Below are 22,186 nucleotides of genomic sequence, written 5' to 3' on the forward strand. Positions count from 1 at the left end.
ACGTTACTCCCATGGAGAAAAGTGCGGATGGTGACTGTTGTATTCAATCCCGATGCAATTTCTGTGTTTCATCAATACTCTGATGGTCCACAGATTACAGAATGCCGCCAGATGTGCATCGGAAACTACTACTGGTCTTCCAGTGAGCGATCAAATGGTAGACTGTTTGAGAATTACTCCCATGGAGGAAAGTGCGCATGGTGACTGTTGTATTCAATCCCGATGGAATTTCTGTGTTTCATCGACACTCTGATAGTTTACAGATTTCAGAATGCCTCCAGATGTGCATCGGAAACTACTACTGGTCTTCCTGGGAACGATCAAAGCATAGACTGTTTGAGACATTACTCACATGGAGGAAAGTGCGCATGGTGACTGTTGTATTCAATCCCGATGCAATTTCTGTGTTTCATCAACAGTTTGAAGGTCCACAGATTACAGAATGCCTCCAGATGTGCATTGGAAACTACTACTGGTCCTCCAGGGAACTATCAAAGCGTAGACTGTTTGAGATACTACTCCCATGGAGGAAAGTGCGCATGGTGACTGTTGTATTCAAACCCGATGCAATTTCTGTGTTTCATCAACACTCTGACAGTCCACAGATTACAGATTGCCTCCAGATGTGCATCGGAAGCTACTACTGGTCTTCCAGGGAACGATCAAAGCGTGGAATGTTTGAGAATTTACTCACATGGAGGAAAGTGGGCGTGGTGACTGTTGTATTCAATCCCGATGCAATTTCTGTGTTTCATCAACAGTCTGATAGTCCACAGATTAAAGATAGCCTCCAGATGTGCATCGGAAACTACTACTCGTCTTCCTGGGAACGATCGAAGCGTAGACTGTTTGAGACAATACTCACATGGAGGAAAGTGCGGATGGTGACTGTTGTATTCAATCCCGATGCAATTTCTGTGTTTCATCAATACTCAGGTAGTCCACAGATTACAGAATGCCTTCAGATGTGCATCGGAAACTACTACTGGTCTTCCAGGGAACGATCAAAATCGTAGACTGTTTGAGACACTACTCCCATGGAGGAAAGTTCGCATGGTGACTGTTGTATTCAATCCCGATGTAATTTCTGTGTTTCATCAACACTCTGATAGTCCACAGATTACAGAATGCTACCAGATGTGCATCGGAAACTACTACTGGTCTTCCAGGGAACGATCAAAGCGTAGACTGTTTGAGACATTACTCCCGTGGAGGAAAGTGCCCATGGTGACTGATGTATACAATCCCGATGCAATTTTTTGTTTCGTCAACACTCTGACAGTCCACAGATTACAGAATGCCACCAGATGTGTACCGGAAACTACTACTGGTCTTCCAGGGAACGATCAAAGCGTAGACTGTTTCAGACGTTACTCCCATGGAGGAAAGTGCGGATGGTGACTGTTGTATTCAATCACGATGCAATTTCTGTGTTTCATCAACACTCAGGTAGTCCACAGATTACAGAATGCCTCCAGATGTGCATCGGAATCTACTACTGGTCTTCCAGGGAACGATCAAGGCGTAAACTGTTTAAGACATTACTCCCGCGGAGGAAAGTGCGCATAATGACTGTTGTTACAATCCCGATGCAAATTCTGTGTTTCATCAACACTCTGATAGTCCACAGATTACAGAATGCCACCAGATGTGCATCGGAAACTACTTCTGGTCTTCCAGTGAACGATCAAAGGATAGTCTGTTTGAGAATTACTCCCACGGAGGAAAGTGAGCATGGTGACTGTTGTATTCATTCCCGATGGAATTTCTGTGTTTCATCAACACTCTGATAGTCCACAGATAACAGAATGCTACCAGATGTGCATCGGAAACTACCACTGGTCTTCCAGGGAACGATCAAAGCGTAGACTGTTTGAGACAGTACTCGCGTGGAGGAAAGTGCCCATGGTGCCTGATGTATACAATCCCGATGCAATTTCTTGTTTCGTCAACACTCTGATGGTCCACAGATTACAGAATGCCACCAGATGTGCATCGGATACTATTGCTGGTCTTCCAGGGAACGATCTATGCGTGGACTGTTTCAGACATTACTCCCATGGAAGAAAGTGTGGATGGTGACTGTTGTATTCAATCCCGATGCAATTTATGTGTTTCATCAACACTCTGATAGTCCACAGATTACAGGATGCCACCAGATGTGCATCGGAGACTACTACTGGTCTTCCAGGGAACGATCTAACCGTAGACTGTTTGAGACATTACTCCCGGGGAGGAAAGTGCGCATGGTGACCGTTGTATTCAATCCTCATGCATTTTCTGTTTTCCATCAAAACTCTTATAGTCCACAGATAACAGAATGCCACCAGTTGTGCATCGGATACCACTCCTGGTCTTCCATTGAACGATCAAAGCGTAGACTGTATGAGATATTACTCCTGTGGAGGAAAGTGCGCATGGTGACTGTTGTATTCAATCCCGATGCAATTTCTGTGTTTCATCAACACTCTGATAGTCCACAGATTACAGAATGCCACCAGATGTGCATCGGAAACAATACTGGTCTTCCAGGGAGAGATCAAGGCGTGGAGTGTTTCAGATATTACTCCCATGGAGGAAAGTGCGGATGGTGAATGTTGTATTATATCCCGATGCAATTTCTGTTTTTCATCAACACTCTATAGTCCACAGATTACAGATTGCCTCCAGATGTGCATCGGAGGCTACTACTGGTCTTCCAGGGAAAGATCAAAGCGTAGACTGTTTGAGACATTACTCCCATGAAGGAAAGTGCGCATGGTGACTGTTGTATTCAATCCCGATGCAATTTCTGTGTTTTTGTCAACACTCTGATAGTCCACAGATTACAGAATGCCACCAGATGTGCATCGGAAACTACTACTGGTTTTCCAGGGAACGATCAAAGCGTGGACTTTTTCACACATTACACCCATGGAGGGAGGTGTGGATTGTGAATATTGTATTCAATCCCGATGCAATTTATGTGTTTCATCAACACCCTGATAGTCCACAGATTACAGAATGCCACCAGATGTGCATCGGAAACTACTACTGGTGTTCCATGGAACGATCAAAGCGAAGACTGTTTGAGACATTACTCTTATGAAGGAAAATGCGCATGGTGACTGTTGTATTCAATCCCGATGCAATTTCTGTGTTTTTGTCAACACTCTGATAGTCCACAGATTACAGAATGCCACCAGATGTGCATCGGAAACTACTACTGGTTTTCCAGGGAACGATCAAAGCGTGGACTTTTTCACACATTACACCCATGGAGGGATGTGTGGATTGTGAATATTGTATTCAATCCCGACGCAATTTATGTGTTTCATCAACACTCTGTAAGTTCATAGATTATAGAATGCCACCAGTTGTGCATCGGAAACCACTACTGGTCTTCCAGGGTACGTCCAAAGCGTAGACTGTTTGAGACATTACTCCCATGGAGAAAAGTGGGGATTGTGACTGTTGTATTCAATCCCGATGCAATTTCTGTGATTCATCAACACTCTGATCGTCCACAGATTACTGAATGCCACCAGATGTGCATCAGAAACTACTACTGATCTTCCAGGGAACGATCAAAGCGTAGACTCTTTGAGACATTACTTCCATGGAGGAATGTGAGGATGGTGACTGTTGTATTCAATCGCGATGCAATTTCTCTGTTTCATCAACACTCAGATAGTCCACAGATTACAGAATGCCACCAGATGTGTATCGGAAACTACTACTGGTCTTCCACGGAACGATCAAATTGTAGACTGTTTCAGACGTTACTCCCATGGAGAAAAGTGCGGATAGTGACTGTTGTATTCAATCCCGATGCAATTTCTGTGTTTCATCAATACTCTGATAGTCCACAGATTACAGAATGCCGCCAGATGTGCATAGGAAACTACTACTGGTCTTCCAGTGAGCGATCAAATGGTAGACTGTTTGAGAATTACTCCCAAGGAGGAAAGTGCGCATGGTGACCGTTGTATTCAATCCCGATGGAATTTCTGTGTTTCATCGACACTCTGATAGTTTACAGATTTCAGAATGCCTCCAGATGTGCATCGGAAACTACTACTGGTCTTCCTGGGAATGATCAAAGCATAGACTGTTTGAGACATTACTCACATGGAGGAAAGTGCGCATGGTGACTGTTGTATTCAATCACGATGCAATTTCTGTGTTTCATCAACACTTTGAAGGTCCACAGATTACAGAATGCCTCCAGATGTGCATTGGAAACTACTACTGGTCCTCCAGGGAACTATCAAAGCGTAGACTGTTTGAGACATTACTCCCATGGAGGAAAGTGCGCATGGTGACTGTTGTATTCAAACCCGATGCAATTTCTGTGTTTCATCAACACTCTGACAGTCCACAGATTACAGATTGCCTCCAGATGTGCATCGGAAACTACTACCGGTCTTCCAGGGAACGATCAAAGCGTGGACTGTTTGAGAATTTACTCACATGGAGGAAAGTGGGCGTGGTGACTGTTGTATTCAATCCCGATGCAATTTCTGTGTTTCATCAACACTCTGATAGTCCACAGATTAAAGATTGCCTCCAGATGTGCATCGGAAACTACTACTCGTCCTCCTGGGAACGATCGAAGCGTGGACTGTTTGAGACAATACTCACATTGAGGAAAGTGCGGATGGTGACTGACGTATTCAATCCCGATGCAATTTCTATGTTTCATCAACACTCAGATAGTCCACAGATTACAGAATGCCTTCAGATGTGCATCGGAAACTACTACTGGTCTTCCAGGGAACGATCAAAATCGTAGACTGTTTGAGACATTACTCCCATGGAGGAATGTTCGCATGGTGACTGTTGTATTCAATCCCGATGTAATTTCTGTGTTTTATCAACACTCTGATAGTATACAGATTACAGAATGCTACCAGATGTGCATCGGAAACTACTACTGGTCGTCCAGGGAACGATCAAAGCGTAGACTGTTTGAGACATTACTCCCGTGGAGGAAAGTGCCCATGGTGACTGATGTATACAATCCCGATGCAATTTTTTGTTTCGTCAACACTCTGACAGTCCACAGATTACAGAATGCCACCAGATGTGTATCGGAAACTACTACTGGTCTTGCAGGGAACGATCAAAGCGTAGACTGTTTCAGACGTTACTCCCATGGAGAAAAGTGCGGATGGTGACTGTTGTATTCACTCCCGATGCAATTTCTGTGTTTCATCAACACTCTGATAGTCCACAGATTACAGGATGCCACCAGACGTGCATCGGAAACTACTACTGGTCTTCCAGGGGACGATCAAAGCGTAGACTGTTTGAGACATTACTCCCATGGAGGAAAGTGCGCATGGTGACTGTTGTATTCAATCCCGATGCTATTTCTGTGTTTCATCAACACTCTGATAGTCCACAGATTGCAAGATGCCGCCAGATGTGCATCGGAAACTACTACTGGTCTTCCTGGGAACGATCAAAGCATAGACTGTTTGAGACATTACTCCCATGGAGGAAATTGCGCATGGTGACTGTTGTATTCAATCCCGATGCAATTTCTGTGTTTCAACAACACTTTGAAGGTCCACAGACTACACATTGCCTACAGATGTGCATCGGAAACTACTACTGGTCTTCCAGGGGACGATCAAAGCGTAGACTGTTTGAGACATTACTCCCATGGAGGAAAGTGCGCATGGTGACTGTTGTATTCAATCCCGATGCTATTTCTGTGTTTCATCAACACTCTGATAGTCCACAGATTTCAAGATGCCGCCAGATGTGCATCGGAAACTACTACTGGTCTTCCAGGGAACGATCAAGGCGTAAACTGTTTGAGACATTACTCCCGTGGAGGAATGTGCGCATAATGACTGTTGTTACAATCCCGATGCAAATTCTGTGTTTCATCAACACTCTGATAGTCCACAGATTACAGAATGGCACAAGATGTGCATCGGAGACTACTACTGGTATCCCAGGGAACGATCTAACGGTAGACTGTTTGAGACATTACTCCCGTGGAGGAAAGTGCGCATGGTGACTGTTGTATTCAATCCCGATGCATTTTCTGTTTTCCATCAACACTCCGATAGTCCACAGATAACAGAATGCCACCAGTTGTGCATCGGATACCACTACTGGTCTTCCATTGAACGATCAAAGCGTAGACTGTATGAGATATTAGTCCTGTGGAGGAAAGTGCGCATGGTGACTGTTGTATTCAATCCCGATGCAATTGCTGTGTTTCATCAACACTTTGAAGGTCCACAGATTACAGAATGGCTCCAGATGGTCATCGGAAACTACTACTGGTCTTCCAGGGAACGATCAAAGCATAGACTGTTTGAGACATTACTCCCGTGGAGGAAAGTGCGAATGGTGAATTTTGTATTCAATCCCGATGCAATTTTTGTGTTTCATCAACAATCTGATAGTCCACAGATTGCAGATTGCCTCCAGATTTGAATCGGAAACTACTACTGGCCTTCCAGGGAACGATCAAAGCATAGACTGTTTGAGACATTACTCTCATTTAGGAAAGTGCGCATGGTGACTGTTGTATTCAATCCCGATGCAATTTCTGTGTTTTTGTCAACACTCTGATAGTCCACAGATTACAGAATGCCACCAGTTGTGCATCGGAAACCACTACTGGTCTTCCAGGGTACGACCAAAGCGTAGACTGTTTGAGACATTACTCCCATGGAGAAAAGTGGGGATTGTGACTGTTGTATTCAATCCCGATGCAATTTCTGTGATTCATCAACACTCTGATAGGTTACAGATTTCAGAATGCCTCCAGATGTGCATTGGAAACTACTACAGGTCTTCCTGGGAACGATCAAAGCATAAACTGATTGAGACATTACTCACATGGAGGAAAGTGCGCATGGTGACTGTTGTATTCGATCCCGATGCAATTTCTGTGTTTCATCAACACTTTGAAGGTCCACAGATTACAGAATGCCTCCAAATGTGCATTGGAAACTACTACTGGTCCTCCAGGGAACTATCAAAGCGTAGACTGTTTGAGACATTACTCCCATGGAGGAAAGTGCGCATGGTAACTGTTGTATTCAAACCCGATGCAATTTCTGTGTTTCATCAACACTCTGACAGTCCACAGATTACAGATTGCCTCCTGATGTGCATCGGAAACTACTACTGGTCTTCCAGGGAACGATCAAAATCGTAGACTGTTTGAGACATTACTCCTATGGAGGAAAGTTCGCATGGTGACTGTTGTATTCAATCCCGATGTAATTTCTGTGTTTCATCAACACTCTGATAGTCCACAGATTACAGAATGTTACCATATGTGCATCGGAAACTACTACTGGTCTTCCAGGGAACGATCAAAGCGTAGACTGTTTGAGACATTACTCCCGTGGAGGAAAGTGCCCATGGTGACTGATGTATACAATCCCGATGCAATTTTTTGTTTCGTCAACACTCTGATGGTCCACAGATTTCAGAATGCCACCAGATGTGCATCGGAAACTACTGCTGGTCTTCCAGGGAACGATCAAAGCCTGGACTGTTTCAGACTTTACTCCCATGGAGGAAAGTGCGCATGGTGACTGTTGTATTCAATCCCGATGCATTTTCTGTTTTCCATCAACACCCTGATAGTCCATAGATTACAGAATGCCACCAGTTCTGCAACGGAAACCACTACTGGTCTTCCAATGAACGATCAAAGCGTAGACTGTATGAGATATTACTCCTGTGGAGGAAAGTGCGCATGGTGACTGTTGTATTCAATCCCGATGCAATTTCTGTATTTCATCAACACTCAGGTAGTCCACAGATTACAGAATGCCTTTAGATGTGCATCGGAAACTACTACTGGTTTTCCAGGGAACGATCAAAGCGTGGACTGTTTCACACATGACACCCATGGAGGAAAGTGTGGATTGTGAATATTGTATTCAATCCCGATGCAATTTATGTGTTTCGTCAACACCCTGATAGTCCACAGATTACAGAATGCCACCAGATGTGCATCGGAAACTACTACTGGTCTTCCAGGGAACGATCAAAGCGTAGACTGTTTGAGACATTACTCCCGTGGAGGAAAGTGCGCATGGTGACTGTTGTATTCAATCCTGATGCATTTTCTGTTTTTCATCAACACTCTGATAGTCCATAGATTACAGAATGCCACCAGTTGTGCATCGGAAACCACTACTGGTCTTCCAGGGTACGACCAAAGCGTACACTGTTTGAGACATTACTCCCATGGAGAAAAGTGGGGATGGTGACTGTTGTATTCAATCCCGATGCAATTTCTGTGATTCATCAACACTCTGATCGTCCACAGATTACAGAATGCCACCAGATGTTCATCAGAAACTACTACTGGTCTTCCTGGGAACGATCGAAGCGTATTCTGTTTGAGACAATACTCACATGGAGGAAAGTGCGGATGGTGACTGTTGTATTCAATCCCGATGCAATTTCTGTGTTTCATCAACACTCAGGTAGTCCACAGATTACAGAATGCCTCCTGATGTGCATCGGAAACTACTACTGGTCTTCCAGGGAACGATCAAGGCGTAAACTGTTTGAGACATTACTCCCGTGGAGGAAAGTGCGCATAATGACTGTTGTTACAATCCCGATGCAAATTCTGTGTTACATAAACACTTTGATAGGCCACAGATTACAGAATGCCACCAGATGTGCATCGGAAATTAATTCTGGTCTTCCAAGGAACGTTCAAAGGGTAGACTGTTTGAGAATTACTCCCACGGAGGAAAGTGAGCATGGTGACTGTTGTATTTATTCCCGATGGAATTTCTGTGTTTCATCAACACTCTGATAGTCTACAGATTACAGAATGCCTCCAGATGTGCATCGGAAACTACTACTGGTCTTCCAGGGAACGATCAAAATCGTAGACTGTTTGAGACATTACTCCCATGGAGGAAAGTTCGCATGGTGACTGTTGTATTCAATCCCGATGTAATTTCTGTGTTTCATCAACACTCTGATAGTCCACAGATTACAGAATTCTACCAGATGTGCGTTGGAAACTACTACTGGTCTTCCAGGGAACGATCAAAGCGTGGACTGTTTCAGACATTACTCACATGATGGAAAGTGCGCATGGTGACTGTTGTATTCAATCCCGATACAATTTCTGTGTTTTTGTCAACACTCTGATAGTCCATAGATTACAGAATGCCACTAGTTGTGAGTCGGAAACCACTACTGGTCTTCCAGGGTACGACCAAAGCGTAGACTGTTAGAGACATTACTCCCATGGAGAAAAGTGGGGATAGTGACTGTTGTATTCAATCCCGATGCAATTTCTGTGATTCATCAACACTCTGATCGTCCACAGATTACAGAATGCCACCAGATGTGCATCAGAAACTACTACTGGTCTTCCATGGAACGATCAAAGCGTAGACTGTTAGAGACATTACTCCCGTGGAGGAAAGTGCGCATGGTGACTGTTGTATTCAATCCCGATGCATTTTCTGTTTTTCATCAACACTCTGATAGTCCATAGATTACAGAATGCCACCAGTTGTGCATCGGTAATCACTACTGGTCTTCCAGGGTACGACCAAAGCGTAGACTGTTTGAGACATTACTCCCATGGAGAAAAGTGGGGATGGTGACTGTTGTATTCAATCCCGATGCAATTTCTGTGATTCATCAACACTCTGATCGTCCACAGATTACAGAATGCCACCAGATGTGCATTGGAAACTACTACTGATCTTCCAGGGAACGATCAAAGCGTAGACTCTTTAAGACAATACTCCCATGGAGGAAAGTGAGGATGGTGACTGTTGTATTCAATCGCGATGCAATATCTCTGTTTCATCAACACTCAGATAGTCCACAGATTACAGAATGCTACCATATGTGCATCGGAAACTACTACTGGTCTTCCAGGGAACGATCAAAGCGTAGACTGTTTGAGACACTACTCCCGTGGAGGAAAGTGCCCATGGTGACTGATGTATGCAATCCCGATGCAATTGTTTGTTTCGTCAACACCCTGATGGTCCACAGATTTCAGAATGCCACCAGATGTGCATCGGAAACTACTGCAGGTCTTCCAGGGAACGATCAAAGCCTGGACTGTTTCAGACATTACTCCCATGGAGGAAAGTGTGGATGGTGACTGTTGTATTCAATCCCGATGCAATTTATGTGTTTCATCAACACTCTGATCGTCCACAGATTACAGAATGCCACCAGATGTTCATCAGAAACTACTACTGGTCTTCCAGGGAACGATCAAAGCGTAGACTCTTTGAGACAATACTCCCATGGAGGAAAGTGAGGATGGTGACTGTTGTATTCAATCGCGATGCAATTTCTCTGTTTCATCAACACTCAGATAGTCCACAGATTACAGAATGCAACCAGAAGTGTATCGGAAACTACTTCTGGTCTTCCACGGAACGATCAAAGCGTAGACTGTTTCAGACGTTACTCACATGGAGAAAAGTGCGGATGGTGACTGTTGTATTCAATCCGGATGCAATTTCTGTGTTTCATCAACACTCAGGTAGTAAACAGATTACAGAATGCCTTCAGATGTGCATCGGAAGCTACTACTGGTCTTCCAGTGAGCGATCAAATGGTAGACTGTTTGAGAATTACTCCCATGGAGGAAAGTGGGGATGGTGACTGTTGTATTCAATCCCGATGCAATTTCTGTGATTCATCAACACTCTGATCGTCCACAGATTACAGAATGCCACCAGATGTTCATCAGAAACTACTACTGGTCTTCCTGGGAACGATCGAAGCGTATTCTGTTTGAGACAATACTCACATGGAGGAAAGTGCGGATGGTGACTGTTGTATTCAATCCCGATGCAATTTCTGTGTTTCATCAACACTCAGGTAAACCACAGATTACAGAATGCCTCCAGATGTGCATCGGAAACTACTACTGGTCTTCCAGGGAACGATCAAGGCATAAACTGTTTGAGACATTACTCCCGTGGAGGAAAGTGCGCATAATGACCGTTGTTACAATCCCGATGCAAATTCTGTGTTTCATAAACACTCTGATAGTCCACAGATTACAGAATGCCACCAGATGTGCATCGGAAACTACTTCTGGTCTTCCAGTGAACGTTCAAAGGGTAGACTGTTCGAGAATTACTCCCACGGAGGAAAGTGAGCATGGTGACTGTTGTATTTATTCCCGATGGAATTTCTGTGTTTCATCAACACTCTGATAGTCTACAGATTACAGAATGCCTCCAGATGTGGATCGGAAACTACTACTGGTCTTCCAGGGAACGATCAAAATCGTAGACTGTTTGAGACATTACTCCCATGGAGGAAAGTTCGCATGGTGACTGTTGTATTCAATCCCGATGTAATTTCTGTGTTTCATCAACACTATGATAGTCCACAGATTACAGAATGCTACCAGATGTGCATCGGAAACTACTACTGGTCTTCCAGGGAACGATCAAAGCGTGGACTGTTTCAGACATTACTCCCATGGAAGAAAGTGTGGATGTTGACTGTTGTATTCAATCCCGATGCAATTTATGTGTTTCATCAACACTCTGACAGTCCACAGATTACAGAATGCCACCAGATGTGCATCGGAGACTACTACTGGTCTACCAGGGAACGATCTAACCGTAGACTGTTTGAGACATTACTCCCGTGGAGGAAAGTGCGCATGGTGACCGTTGTATTCAATCCTGATGCATTTTCTGTTTTCCGTCAACACTCTGATAGTCCACAGATAACAGAATGCCACCAGTTGTGCATCGGATACCACTACTGGTCTTCCATTGAACGATCAAAGCGTAGACTGTATGAGATATTACTCCTGTGGAGGAAAGTGCGCATGGTGACTTTTGTATTCAATCCCGATGCAATTTCTGTGTTTCATCAACACTCTGATAGTCCACAGAATACAGAATGCCACCAGATGTGCATCGGAAGCAAATACTGGTCTTTTAGGGAGAGATCAAGGCGTGGAGTGTTTCAGATATTACTCCCATGGAGGAAAGTGCGGATGGTGACTGTTGTATTCAATCCCGATGCAATTTCTGTGTTTCATCAAAACTCTGATAGTCCACAGATTACAGATTGATTCCAGATATGCATCGGAAACTACTACTGGTCTTCCAGGGAACGATCAAAGCGTAGACTGTTTGAGACATTACTCCCATGATGGAAAGTGCGCATGGTGACTGTTGTATTCAATACCGATGCAATTTCTGTGTTTTTGTCAACACTCTGATAGTCCATAGATTACAGAATGCCACCAGTTGTGAGTCGGAAACCACTACTGGTATTCCAGGGTACGACCAAAGCGTAGACTGTTTGAGACATTACTCCCATGGAGAAAAGTGGGGATGGTGACTGTTGTATTCAATCCCGATGCAATTTCTGTGATTCATAAACACTCTGATCGTCCACAGATTACAGAATGCCACCAGATGTGCATCAGAAACTACTACTGGTCTTCCATGGAACGATCAAAGCGTAGACTGTTTGAGACATTTCTCCCGTGGAGGAAAGTGCGCATGGTGGCTGTTGTATTCAATCCCGATGCATTTTCTGTTTTTCATCAACACTCTGATAGTCCATAGATTACAGAATGCCACCAGTTGTGCATCGGAAACCACTACTGGTCTTCCAGGGTACGACCAAAGCGTAGACTGTTTGAGACATTACTCCCATGGAGAAAAGTGGGGATGGTGACTGTTGTATTCAATCCCGATGCAATTTCTGTGATTCATCAACACTCTGATCGTCCACAGATTACAGAATGCCACCAGATGTGCATTAGAAACTACTACTGGTCTTCTAGGGAACGATCAAAGCGTAGATTCTTTGAGACAATACTCCCATGGAGGAAAGTGAGGATGGTGACTGTTGTATTCAATCGCGATGCAATTTCTCTGTTTCATCAACACTCAGATAGTCCACAGATTACAGAATGCTACTATATGTGCATCGGAAACTGCTACTGGTCTTCCAGGGAACGATCAAAGCGTAGACTGTTTGAGACATTACTCCCGTGGAGGAAAGTGCCCATGGTGACTGATGTATACAATCCCGATGCAATTTTTTGTTTCGTCAGCACTCTGATGGTCCACAGATTTCAGAATGCCACCAGATGTGCATCGGAAACTACCGTTGGTCTTCCAGGGAACGATCAAAGCCTGGACTGTTTCAGACATTACTCCCATGGAGGAAAGTGTGGATGGTGACTGTTGTATTCAATCCCGATGCAATTTATGTGTTACATCAACACTCTGATAGTCCACAGATTACAGAATGCCACCAGATGTGCATCGGAGACTACTACTGGGCTTCCAGGGAACGCTCTAACCGTAGACTGTTTGAGACATTACTCCCGTGGAGGAAAGTGCGCATGGTGACTGTTGTATTCAATCCCGATGCATTTTCTGTTTTCCATCAACACTCTGATAGTCCACAGATTACAGAATGCCACCAGTTCTGCAACGGAAACCACTACTGGTCTTCCAATGGACGATCAAAGCGTAGACTGTATGAGATATTACTCCTGTGGAGGAAAGTGCGCATGGTGACTGTTGTATTAAATCCCGATGCAATTTCTGTATTTCATCAACACACAGGTAGTCCACAGATTACAGAATGCCTTTAGATGTGCATCGGAAACTACTACTGGTTTTCCAGAAAACGATCAAAGCGTGGACTGTTTCACACATGACACCCATGGAGGAAAGTGTGGATTGTGAATATTGTATTCAATCCCGATGCAATTTATGTGTTTCGTCAACACCCTGATAGTCCACAGATTACAGAATGCCACTAGATGTGCATCGGAAACTACTACTAGTCTTCCAGGGAACGATCAAAGCGTAGACTGTTTGAGACATTTCTCCCGTGGAGGAATGTGCGCATGGTGACTGTTGTATTCAATCCCGATGCATTTTCTGTTTTTCATCAACACTCTGCTAGTCCATAGATTACAGAATGCCACCAGTTGTGCATCGGAAACCACTACTGGTCTTCCAGGGTACGACCAAAGCGTAGACTGTATGAGACCTTACTCCCATGGAGAAAAGTGGGGATGGTGACTGTTGTATTCAATCCCGATGCAATTTCTGTAATTCATCAACACTCTGATCGTCCACAGATTACAGAATGCCACCAGATGTTCATCAGAAACTACTACTGGTCTTCCAGGGAACGATCAAAGCGTAGACTCTTTGAGACAATACTCCCATGGAGGAAAGTGAGGATGGTGACTGTTGTATTCAATCGCGATGCAATTTCTCTGTTTCATCAACACTCAGATAGTCCACAGATTACAGAATGCAACCAGATGTGTATCGGAAACTACTTCTGGTCTTCCACGGAACGATCAAAGCGTAGACTGTTTCAGACGTTACTCACATGGAGAAAAGTGCGGATGGTGACTGTTGTATTGAATCCCGATGCAATTTCTGTGTTTCATCAACACTCAGGTAGTAAACAGATTACAGAATGCCTTCAGATGTGCATCGGAAGCTACCACTGGTCTTCCAGTGAGCGATCAAATGGTAGACTGTTTGAGAATTACTCCCATGGAGGAAAGTGCGCATGGTGACTGTTGTATTCAATCCCCATGGAATTTCTGTGTTTCATCAACACTCTGATCGTTTACAGATTTCAGAATGCCTCCAGATGTGCATCGGAAACTACTACTGGTCTTCCTGGGAACGATCAAAGCGTGGACTGTTTCAGGCATTACTCCTATGGAAGAAAGTGTGGATGTTGACTGTTGTATTCAATCCCGATGCAATTTATGTGTTTCATCAACACTCTGATAGTCCACAGATTACAGAATGCCACCAGATGTGCATCGGAGACTACTACTGGTCTTCCAGGGAACGATCTAACCGTAGACTGTTTGAGACATTACTCCCGTGGAGGAAAGTTCGCATGGTGACCGTTGTATTCAATCCTGATGCATTTTCTGTTTTCCATCAACACTCTGATAGTCCACAGATAACAGAATGCCACCAGTTGTGCATCGGATACCACTACTGGTCTTCCATTGAACGATCAAAGCGTAGACTGTATGCGATATTACTCCTGTGGAGGAAAGTGCGCATGGTGACTGTTGTATTCAATCCCGATGCAATTTCTGTGTTTCATCAACACTCTGATAGTCCACAGATTACAGAATGCCACCAGATGTACATCGGAAGCAAATACTGGTCTTCCAGGGAGAGATCAAGGCGTGGAGTGTTTCAGATATTACTCCCATGGAGGAAAGTGCGGATGGTGACTGTTGTATTCAATCCCGATGCAATTTCTGTGTTTCATCAAACCTCTGATAGTCCACAGATTACAGATTGATTCCAGATATGCATCGGAAACTACTACTGGTCTTCCAGGGAACGATCAAAGCGAAGACTGTTTGAGACATTACTCCCATGATGGAAAGTGCGCATGGTGACTGTTGTATTCAATCCCGATGCAATTTATGTGTTTTTGTCAACACTCTGATAGTCCATAGATTACAGAATGCCACCAGTTGTGAGTCGGAAACCACTACTGGTCTTCCAGGGTACGACCAAAGCGTAGACTGTTAGAGACATTACTCCCATGGAGAAAAGTGGGGATGGTAACTGTTGTATTCAATCCCGATGCAATTTCTGTGATTCATCAACACTCTGATCGTCCACAGATTACAGAATGCCACCAGATGTGCATCAGAAACTACTACTGGTCTTCCATGGAACGATCAAAGAGTAGACTGTTTGAGACATTACTCCCGTGGAGGAAAGTGCGCATGGTGACTGTTGTATTCAATCCCGATGCATTTTCTGTTTTTCATCAACACTCTGATAGTCCATAGATTACAGAATGCCACCAGTTGTGCATCGGAAACCACTACTGGTCTTCCAGGGTACGACCAAAGCGTAGACTGTTTGAGACATTACTCCCATGGAGAAAAGTTGGGATGGTGACTGTTGTATTCAATCCCGATGCAATTTCTGTGATTCATTAACACTCTGATCGTCCACAGATTACAGAATGCCACCAGATGTGCATTAGAAACTACTACTGATCTTCTAGGAAACGATCAGAGCGTAGACTCTTTGAGACAATACTCCCATGGAGGAAAGTGAGGATGGTGACTGTTGTATTCAATCGCGATGCAATTTCTCTGTTTCATCAACACTCAGATAGTCCACAGATTACAGAATGCTACCATATGTGCATCGGAAACTACTACTGGTCTTCCAGGGAACGATCAAAGCGTAGACTGTTTGAGATATTACTCCCGTGGAGGAAAGTGCCCATGGTGACTGATGTATACAATCCCGATGCAATTTTTTGTTTCGTCAACACTCTGATGGTCCACAGATTTCAGAATGCCACCAGATGTGCATCGGAAACTACTGCTGGTCTTCCAGGGAACGATCAAAGCGTGGACTGTTTGAGACATTACTCCCGTGGAGGAAAGTTCGCATGGTGACCGTTGTATTCAATCCTGATGCATTTTCTGTTTTCCATCAACACTCTGATAGTCCACAGATAACAGAATGCCACCAGTTGTGCATCGGATACCACTACTGGTCTTCCATTGAACGATCAAAGCGTAGACTGTATCAGATATTACTCCCGTGGAGGAAAGTGCGCATGGTGACCGTTGTATTCAATCCTGATGCATTTTCTGTTTTCCATCAACACTCTGATAGTCCACAGATAACAGAATGCCACCAGTTGTGCATCGGATACCACTACTGGTCTTCCACGGAACGATCAAAGCGTAGACTGTTTCAGACGTTACTCACATGGAGAAAAGTGCGGATGGTGACTGTTGTATTCAATCCCGATGCAATTTCTGTGTTTCATCAACACTCAGGTAGTAAACAGATTACAGAATGCCTTCAGATGTGCATCGGAAGCTACTACTGGTCTTCCAGTGAGCGATCAAATGGTAGACTGTTTGAGAATTACTCCCATGGAGGAAAGTGGGGATGGTGACTGTTGTATTCAATCCCGATGCAATTTCTGTGATTCATCAACACTCTGATCGTCCACAGATAACAGAATGCCACCAGATGTTCATCAGAAACTACTACTGGTCTTCCTGGGAACGATCGAAGCGTATTCTGTTTGAGACAATACTCACATGGAGGAAAGTGCGGATGGTGACTGTTGTATTCGATCCCGATGCAATTTCTGTGTTTCATCAACACTCAGGTAGTCCACAGATTACAGAATGCCTCCTGATGTGCATCGGAAACTACTACTGGTCTTCCAGGGAACGTTCAAAGGGTAGACTGTTTGAGAATTACTCCCACGGAGGAAAGTGAGCATGGTGACTGTTGTATTTATTCCCGATGGAATTTCTGTGTTTCATCAACACTCTGATAGTCTACAGATTACAGAATGCCTCCAGATGTGCATCGGAAACTACTACTGGTCTTCCAGGGAACGATCAAAATCGTAGACTGTTTGAGACATTACTCCCATGGAGGAAAGTTCGCATGGTGACTGTTGTATTCAATCCCGATATAATTTCTGTGTTTCATCAACACTCTGATAGTCCACAGATTACAGAATTCTACCAGATGTGCGTTGGAAACTACTACTGGTCTTCCAGGGAACGATCAAAGCGTGGACTGTTTCAGACATTACTCCCACGATGGAAAGTGCGCATGGTGACTGTTGTATTCAATCCCGATACAATTTCTGTGTTTTTGTCAACACTCTGATAGTCCATAGATTACAGAATGCCACTAGTTGTGAGTCGGAAACCACTACTGGTCTTCCAGGGTACGACCAAAGCGTAGACTGTTAGAGACATTACTCCCATGGAGAAAAGTGGGGATAGTGACTGTTGTATTCAATCCCGATGCAATTTCTGTGATTCATCAACACTCTGATCGTCCACAGATTACAGAATGCCACCAGATGTGCATCAGAAACTACTACTGGTCTTCCATGGAACGATCAAAGCGTAGACTGTTAGAGACATTACTCCCGTGGAGGAAAGTGCGCATGGTGACTGTTGTATTCAATCCCGATGCATTTTCTGTTTTTCATCAACACTCTGATAGTCCATAGATTACAGAATGCCACCAGTTGTGCATCGGTAATCACTACTGGTCTTCCAGGGTACGACCAAAGCGTAGACTGTTTGAGACATTACTCCCATGGAGAAAAGTGGGGATGGTGACTGTTGTATTCAATCCCGATGCAATTTCTGTGATTCATCAACACTCTGATCGTCCACAGATTGCAGAATGCCACCAGATGTGCATTGGAAACTACTACTGATCTTCCAGGGAACGATCAAAGCGTACACTCTTTAAGACAATACTCCCATGGAGGAAAGTGAGGATGGTGACTGTTGTATTCAATCGCGATGCAATTTCTCTGTTTCATCAACACTCAGATAGTTTACAGATTACAGAATGCTACCATATGTGCATCGGAAACTACTACTGGTCTTCCAGGGAACGATCAAAGCGTAGACTGTTTGAGACATTACTCCCGGGGAGGAAAGTGCCCATGGTGACTGATGTATGCAATCCCGATGCAATTTTTTGTTTCGTCAACACCCTGATGGTCCACAGATTTCAGAATGCCACCAGATGTGCATCGGAAACTACTGCTGGTCTTCCAGGGAACGATCAAAGCCTGGACTGTTTCAGACATTACTCCCATGGAGGAAAGTGTGGATGGTGACTGTTGTATTCAATCCCGATGCAATTTATGTGTTTCATCAACACTCTGATCGTCCACAGATTACAGAATGCCACCAGATGTTCATCAGAAACTACTACTGGTCTTCCAGGGAACGATCAAATCGTAGACTCTTTGAGACAATACTCCCATGGAGGAAAGTGAGGATGGTGACTGTTGTATTCAATCGCGATGCAATTTCTCTGTTTCATCAACACTCAGATAGTCCACAGATTACAGAATGCAACCAGAAGTGTATCGGAAACTACTTCTGGTCTTCCACAGAACGATCAAAGCGTAGACTGTTTCAGACGTTACTCACATGGAGAAAAGTGCGGATGGTGACTGTTGTATTCAATCCGGATGCAATTACTGTGTTTCATCAACACTCAGGTAGTAAACAGATTACAGAATGCCTTCAGATGTGCATCGGAAGCTACTACTGGTCTTCCAGTGAGCGATCAAATGGTAGACTGTTTGAGAATTACTCCCATGGAGGAAAGTGGGGATGGTGACCGTTGTATTCAATCCCGATGCAATTTCTGTGATTCATCAACACTCTGATCGTCCACAGATTATATAATGCCACCAGATGTTCATCAGAAACTACTACTGGTCTTCCTGGGAACGATCGAAGCGTATTCTGTTTGAGACAATACTCACATGGAGGAAAGTGCGGATGGTGACTGTTGTATTCAATCCCGATGCAATTTCTGTGTTTCATCAACACTCAGGTAGTCCAGAGATTACAGAATGCCTCCAGATGTGCATCGGAAACTACTACTGGTCTTCCAGGGAACGATCAAGGCGTAAACTGTTTGAGACATTACTCCCGTGGAGGAAAGTGCGCATAATGACTGTTGTTACAATCCCGATGCAAATTCTGTGTTTCATAAACACTCTGATAGTCCACAGATTACAGAATGCCACCAGATGTGCATCGGAAACTACTTCTGGTCTTCCAGTGAACGTTCAAAGGGTAGACTGTTTGAGAATTACTCCCACGGAGGAAAGTGAGCATGGTGACTGTTGTATTTATTCCCGATGGAATTTCTGTGTTTCATCAACACTCTGATAGTCTACAGATTACAGAATGCCTCCAGATGTGCATCGGAAACTACTACTGGTCTTCCAGGGAACGATCAAAATCGTAGACTGTTTGAGACATTACTCCCATGGAGGAAAGTTCGCATGGTGACTGTTGTATTCAATCCCGATGTAATTTCTGTGTTTCATCAACACTCTGATAGTCCACAGATTACAGAATGCCACCAGATGTGCATCGGAAACTACTACTGGTCTTCCAGGGAACGATCAAAGCGTGGACTGTTTCAGACATTACTCCCATGGAAGAAAGTGTGGATGTTGACTGTTGTATTCAATCCCGATGCAATTTATGTGTTTCATCAACACTCTGATAGTCCACAGATTACAGAATGCCACCAGATGTGCATCGGAGACTACTACTGGTCTACCAGGGAACGATCTAACCGTAGACTGTTTGAGACATTACTCCCGTGGAGGAAAGTGCGCATGGTGACCGTTGTATTCAATCCTGATGCATTTTCTGTTTTCCATCAACACTCTGATAGTCCACAGATAACAGAATGCCACCAGTTGTGCATCGGATACCACTACTGGTCTTCCATTGAACGATCAAAGCGTAGACTGTATGAGATATTACTCCTGTGGAGGAAAGTGCGCATGGTGACTGTTGTATTCAATCCCGATGCAATTTCTGTGTTTCATCAACACTCTGATAGTCCACAGAATACAGAATGCCACCAGATGTGCATCGGAAGCAAATACTGGTCTTTTAGGGAGAGATCAAGGCGTGGAGTGTTTCAGATATTACTCCCATGGAGGAAAGTGCGGATGGTGACTGTTGTATTCAATCCCGATGCAATTTCTGTGTTTCATCAAAACTCTGATAGTCCACAGATTACAGATTGATTCCAGATATGCATCGGAAACTACTACTGGTCTTCCAGGGAACGATTAAAGCGTAGACTGTTTGAGACATTACTCCCATGATGGAAAGTGCGCATGGTGACTGTTGTATTCAATACCGATGCAATTTCTGTGTTTTTGTCAACACTCTGATAGTCCATAGATTACAGAATGCCACCAGTTGTGAGTCGGAAACCACTACTGGTATTCCAGGGTACGACCAAAGCGTAGACTGTTTGAGACATTACTCCCATGGAGAAAAGTGGGGATGGTGACTGTTGTATTCAATCCCGATGCAATTTCTGTGATTCATCAACACTCTGATCGTCCACAGATTACAGAATGCCACCAGATGTGCATCAGAAACTACTACTGGTCTTCCATGGAACGATCAAAGCGTAGACTGTTTGAGACATTACTCCCGTGGAGGAAAGTGCGCATGGTGGCTGTTGTATTCAATCCCGATGCATTTTCTGTTTTTCATCAACACTCTGATAGTCCATAGATTACAGAATGCCACCAGTTGTGCATCGGAAACCACTACTGGTCTTCCAGGGTACGACCAAAGCGTAGACTGTTTGAGACATTACTCCCATGGAGAAAAGTGGGGATGGTGACTGTTGTATTCAATCCCGATGCAATTTCTGTGATTCATCAACACTCTGATCGTCCACAGATTACAGAATGCCACCAGATGTGCATTAGAAACTACTACTGATCTTCTAGGGAACGATCAAAGCGTAGATTCTTTGAGTCAATACTCCCATGGAGGTAAGTGAGGATGGTGACTGTTGTATTCAATCGCGATGCAATTTCTCTGTTTCATCAACACTCAGATAGTCCACAGATTACAGAATGCTACCATATGTGCATCGGAAACTGCTACTGGTCTTCCAGGGAACGATCAAAGCGTAGACTGTTTGAGACATTACTCCCGTGGAGGAAAGTGCCCATGGTGACTGATGTATACAATCCCGATGCAATTTTTTGTTTCGTCAGCACTCTGATGGTCCACAGATTTCAGAATGCCACCAGATGTGCATCGGAAACTACCGTTGGTCTTCCAGGGAACGATCAAAGCCTGGACTGTTTCAGACATTACTCCCATGGAGGAAAGTGTGGATGGTGACTGTTGTATTCAATCCCGATGCAATTTATGTGTTTCATCAACACTCTGATAGTCCACAGATTACAGAATGCCACCAGATGTGCATCGGAGACTACTACTGGGCTTCCAGGGAACGCTCTAACCGTAGACTGTTTGAGACATTACTCCCGTGGAGGAAAGTGCGCATGGTGACAGTTGTATTCAATCCCGATGCATTTTCTGTTTTCCATCAACACTCTGATAGTCCACAGATTACAGAATGCCACCAGTTCTGCAACGGAAACCACTACTGGTCTTCCAATGGACGATCAAAGCGTAGACTGTATGAGATATTACTCCTGTGGAGGAAAGTGCGCATGGTGACTGTTGTATTCAATCCCGATGCAATTTCTGTATTTCATCAACACTCAGGTAGTCCACAGATTACAGAATGCCTTTAGATGTGCATCGGAAACTACTACTGGTTTT

This window comes from Schistocerca gregaria, chromosome 10, assembly GCF_023897955.1.
Source record: "Schistocerca gregaria isolate iqSchGreg1 chromosome 10, iqSchGreg1.2, whole genome shotgun sequence".
NCBI classification, from domain to species: domain Eukaryota; kingdom Metazoa; phylum Arthropoda; class Insecta; order Orthoptera; family Acrididae; genus Schistocerca; species Schistocerca gregaria.